Raw genomic sequence first — 6,354 nt, forward strand, 5'->3', positions numbered from 1 at the left:
AATCTTAATTTCAAAAAGAACAGATTTAAGTGATAAAAATAAACACCCCCTCAGTAATTGTTTACTTGTGATAAACAATTTCAGGTTACGTCAGGTTATTTCAGGCACTGGTACATTGCCTCATAACAAATATACAAGAGAAAAGTCTGACTTTAAAAGGTCAGATTTATCATTTGCACTGTGTGGAAATTAACAGGCTGCCTGAAGTATGCCCTTAAGGCAATCACCTGAAAAGAAGGATGCAGTCCTACTGCTTCTTAGACCACCACATTGCTGGGTTTGGCTCTGTCTTCTCTCCCATCAGCCTTAGTGCACATTTAACTGCTGAAGCTCCACAAACAGAGCTGGTCTGACCAAAAACTGAACAAGAACCTACCAGCTTTTGGGTGGATCAGCACTCTGAAGCAAGGTATCAGCTGGGTGGAAGAGCACCACTAGTGCCACAGCAAAGAGGACCAAAAGGCAATCTCAGTAATCGGAGGAAAACCACTTCACGTTAAGTTTCAGTTCTGAACCACCCATAGAATCCTTGGATCACATAAAAAGGAGATTACATTTCTGAATCTAGTTAAGATAGGCTTACTACCTAAGACTCAATACTGGCTTAGGACATGAGAAGTCCAAACTCTGCACTGCCCCTGTGGCAAAATGTTTGGACAAATCCAGTGAACTGAAGTAACCTTACTTATTCTGCCCATGAGATAAAGACAGTCATTGTAACAAAATACCTTTAAAGATGAGAGAAACTGATAAAGGTTCTAAGTAGTCCTTGTAACTTATCCTCATCTCTCCAAAACACTGAAGTAGATACGCAAATTTTTTCATTTTATGTTTTCTGGAAGTCAGGAAAGTAACTAACATTCATGGTTAACATAGTTTACTATTATTGTAAAAACATCACATACAGCAAATTAAACACAAATGAGAAAAATCTGCAACACATTTCAGCTTGAAAATTCTAGATCCTCGTCTGTGAAAATAATTAAGGTAGGAATCTTGTCATACAAGAGCGATTCAAAGCATAGTTTGTATAAAATCTGGTTTAAAAGTCAGAATATGTCTTAAATTATGCCAAGTCTTTAAGTAATGCTTCAAATTTTTGGATTTACATGCAATAAACAACAATTAGATTGTACATAGCAGCCTCCACACTACATGTCTCCTCAAACCGTAAGTCGAGAACTGTTGTCACAACCTTATTCACCGTATTACACGAAGTGAGCAGTTTATCTTTAGTCCTCTTGGAACATCAGAGCCCTAGGACATTTTTTGGAATATCTTTGTTGTCAATACCAAAGGCAAAAATGAATACACATACTGCATTTATCTACTGGTAGACCATCAGACAAAGACATTATGTAATTCAGAGTCTCATCTGAATAATGTGAACTTGTTTTAATATAAAAATACCGGAGGAATATGCATGCCTCCAATAAAGAGTCCCAAACTCCACAACTTTTAAAATATGGTGATTGGTCTCTTTGAAATACAGCTAACGTCCTAAAGACATACTGCAAGAATCCACTCTGCCTATTTCATTCACATCGCATTCTACTACAGCTGATGAGCTTGTTGCGTATTACATCACGTTTAGTCCTTGCATGCATTTTTGTTGTACAATAACCAAAGCTGCACAGGTCGAATGAATTAAAAGTTACCACTCAACCTCTGAAAATACCGTTTTAAAACAACAGTATAAGCCAGGAGCTTCACTGCATTAACAGTTTAGAATGCTTGTACAGAAACAATAGAAAATTGCTTTATAATTAAGTTTATATTAGAATGAAACAAGATTTACATATATAGAACAGGTATAGCTGGTAAACTGGGAATCAATATTAGAAGAACTTCTGTTAAAATACAGCATTAAAGTCAAACTCAAGTGCTAAGCAGTAATGACAACTTCCATCTTTACCTAAACTGCAGTATTTACCAGATGCATGGAATAAGCTGAGAGATGTCTCCACACAAGCAGATACTACTCAGTGGTTAATTGGTAACCCCTCAGAAGCAGTTGCCCAAGCCACAATGCCAATGCCTTCACAGAGCTGATGACAGGCTGTAATTTGTTGCTATGCATGGCAGCACTCACAGCTCCCCTCCCAGCCTGCTCTGCTGCTGGAGCATTAAGAACCTAGACAGTACTGATATCTGTCAAAGTGAGGTAGACTGTGGGGTTAATGAAACTGTTTGCACAGAGAGAGGTTGAAAAAGAAAAAAGAAAAAAAAAAAGGCAAATTCAGTTTGAAAGAAGTGTCTTATCTACAAAACTTAGATGGTCTGTATAGTGAGCTTTTTGTTGCTCCTCCAATACAGGCGTCAAGTTCCTTCATAGAAATTCCTGGAAGGCTGAAGAGTTTAGGAATAAATGCACGACACCCACCTTAGGATTCCCATCACATTTTCACATGTGTGATTTGAATACCCAAGTTCAGTACATATTTACACAATAGCCATATAGTCTCAACAGTTCTAATGAATTACGTAAAACGTTTGCCCCCACCCTTTTAGTTTTGGAAAAAAAAAAAAAGCATAAAGTGAATTACACCAGAGTAAAAAATAAAGGTCCAAGTAAAACACACAGAGCATGAGAATCAGAATTAAAAAAAACCCAAGAGATTTTAGCTTCACCAGTGGACGCAGAGACGTATGCCCAGTTTTTAAAATGCACCACTGTAAGAGCAGCTTTAATAGTTTTAACATGACTTTGTAAAACTTAAAAAAAAAAAATTACTACTTGCTTTGTATTCATAGGATTTTACTATGTTAGCTTAGTAAAAGACCCACCTTTTTCCTTCCCCAGTGAGGACACACCTTAAATTTATCTTATCTATAACTGACATGTTTCTTCACAACTAAGTCTAAGAAAGCTTACGGGGGTTTTCAGGGAATATAATGAAAACCCATTTTCCTTAAGGCCAAGTATTTGTGCTCAGTTGATAACTTGACTTTGAGACAGATATTCAAGAAATCAAGCTCTGTATTAGAACGTTTAAGGATTCCACTCTCTAACAAAGTTCTCTCATAACCCAGAAGGAATAGAAATAATAAAAAAACCCACCCCAAACCTAAGCACCGCATGGATTTTTTTTTTTAGCAGGTTAAGGATCTTAACATTTACACATAAAAGAGTAAATTTACACAAAAATTCTCAGACTGTTCTAGAGAACACATTTTTAATATTGCATCACCTGTTCTAAACTAATTTTTTCCACTGAAATTCAGTGTCATTTTCATATAGAATATCTTCAAAACGGTCATAAATTTCACTGTTTAAATTTTGACTGCTTTATTCCTTCATAATAAAAACCCCAAATAAAACCATTTTTCTTTCTTAGCTTCATACAATCAGCTGTTTCTCTTGTTTGCATCTCTCTCGCCACAGAAGAGAGAAATCCCAAAATTCTGCAAATGGCATTGTAAAACCAGATTTCTAATAGAAGCCAAGAACTAGCCCAAATTATTTTTGTGTTAATTTTTATAGAGCAATCAAGTTTTAAGATAACATCATGCTTTCAAATACATTTAATTAGTAGTCCAAACCAGGGCACTAAACACATGGCCAGCAGACTGCATGTAGGGTCCAGGACAGTTCATCTAGCCCACAGCTGGCTACTGGTGGTCTGTCTTTTATTAGTCACGCAAAGGCCACAAGCACGATGAATTATTCTAACAGCAGCAACACAATGCTGGCTGCCTTCCTGGGGACAGTTCAGATGTAGACAAAGGACATCTGTGTAATACATTGGCACCTTGACTGCATCGCACAGGTATATTATATCTGATCATCTGGCAAGACATACAGCCATTCTCTGCACTGACCGTTTTAAAAGAGGTTGTGCAGCTCACCTTTCTAGAGAATCTGATACAGAAGAACACTGCTCCAGGTAGTCAAGTGATGATTCAAATCAAGATTTTTTTTTTTGATCATAAGAATTTATGCCATATACTGGCATTCACAATACAACACTGATTTGCTGTCACATCAGCAGTTTCAGTTTACAGTTATGAAACATTAACAGTAGCAAGTAGTCGTACCAACACGCTACTTGTCAGAAAATCAGCAGCATGTGGCTATTCAAATGTTGGTATGAGTAAACCATGTAATCCCTTAATATGATAGCTTCTTGAATGGTGGACTACCAGTTTTAGACAAAGACAACTTTCTTACGAAGTTCATATGCAAAGTGAAGTTTCCTGAGGACTGAATTGCTGAAGAGTCTTCAAATACAGAGAGTGGTGTAAAAAAAGAGATGACCAGTTTTGGGGAACATGACAATACAGCTAACTCATCATTCTACTCTGGAAATTATAGGCTTCTGAACTGAAGCAGAAGATACTGAAACTCCATTTGTTTCTGACTGGCAGGGGCTGGTAGTGGTGGGGGAAATACAGATGGCCCAGCTAGCTACAAGGTCAAAAAAAACCTTGGGCAGGGAAAACCAGGAGATAGATGTTACATCCATTTATTTACAGCCTTTGAAGGCTGAGGACATCCAGCTGCTTGAATGTAACTATTTCAAAAGTGACTACTGCAAGCTGTTGAGGATATTCAGGGAGCAAATCAATCTAAAGGGCACTGAATCTTAAGCCAGATGTTTGCTTGGCTCAAGACTGTAGGTATAAGCTGTCTAAACTCTAGTAATTAACAAGTACATTCACGAATTTACTTGAAGTGGTCAAGAGAGCTATTAAATGAAGCAATAGCACTGGTACCAACAAAAGGACAAAATGCTATCTTTCCTTACACTAGCTGCTTCACACACTTTTTGTTCTTGTTACTTTTGTACTAATGACACTTTTTTCATACCACAACCACTGCATACTTCAAATCGTTGAACAATTAAGGTTGGAAGGGACCCCAGAAACTTACCTAGTTCAGTCTCCTCCCCTAAGTAAAGTCAATAGCGAATACTTAAAAATTACTTCTAAAAAGAAGAAAAACTAACATAAAATATAGTAAAGCCCATAAAAGGAAGCTGTGATCAATTTAACCAAGAATCCTGTGAATATTCAAAAACTACAACAAAAACTGAACCACAAAAATGCAAGTTCACACTGCATTTTCAGAAATTTTTCACTTCTCTCATAACCCGAGATCCAAATAAAACTTAGATAATAGAAAACTTATTAATCCCAGGGTGGGGGGGGAGGCAGGGAGGGAAGGTTTTAACTATTACCTTACACCTCCAAACCATGCCTTGATACAGAAACAAAAAGTCACCCAAATGCAATTACATCTTACATACACATAGAAAATTAATAAACCATATTACAAAACAGTCACAGATGATACAGAACAGTGAAGCTGCAAGGTATAGTTGTGATTAAGAACGTTTAGAGGCCCTAACACAACCTACTGTCATTTTATTGACTACCACACCTTGCCTTAATTTAGTTGAGTTTGCTAGTCCAGCAACTGCTATCTACAGTAAGTTTCCCTAGAAGCACAACTTGTTCATGACATACTTGACAAGCTCACTGGAAGGAACTGTGGTATAGCGATGTCTGTGGCAGACAGAAAATCGAGAAGTCTCTATTTCATATTTCCAACAGAATCCAACAAAGAAAGATTTTACGCAAACAAGTTTGACTTGGACACAATTTTATAACAGCAAGTCCTCGCAGATACATTTGGAACATATTGGTTTTAATCTGTTCCTTAGGTTCAAAAATTTAAATAACATATGCTTTTTGCATATAATCAAGTGATAATTTAATTCCAAAATAATTCTGAAACTATCTGCAAGCAAAAATTGTATTACTGGTAAACATTGGTCAAATATTCTCCCTAATACACAATTTGCGATCAAAAGAAAGCATGCATAAAAAAGAAGTCTTAAAGAAAACTACTTGGAATGCAGGTCTTAGGGAGTTTCCCAATTTTAGAAAGTTAACATCTTGTTCCCTAAATGGCTTCTGTGAGCATTATTTCAGTGCTCTAAACATAAGTGACAGGAATTTTAAACAAATTAATAAAAACATAAAGTTAGTGTGCATAAAAGGAAACACCATTACACACTGCAGCCACACAGTGGAGATCAGTTGTGTGGAAGTTTTGTATATGCCATGCTTCTACTACACATTTATCTTGACCTACAATATCCTTTGAATTATTAAGGAATTGTGACTTGAACACAACCTCACCAAGAGAAAGTTCCAAGAAGAAAAGTGTTAGTAGAACTTCAGGCCACTTAAGTCCTCAAACTGACACCTAGCTTTTAGATTCTACTTAAGAATCAAGATTCATTTAGATTCTTCCCCATACAAACCAGTATTTGTACAGACCTCAATACAGATGATAAATAGAAATATTTTTTTTTCTCACAATATAATGAAGAATGAGTGCCATGT

Source organism: Egretta garzetta, unplaced genomic scaffold, assembly GCF_000687185.1.
Source record: "Egretta garzetta isolate BGI_Z169 unplaced genomic scaffold, ASM68718v1 scaffold575, whole genome shotgun sequence".
Lineage (NCBI taxonomy): Eukaryota > Metazoa > Chordata > Aves > Pelecaniformes > Ardeidae > Egretta > Egretta garzetta.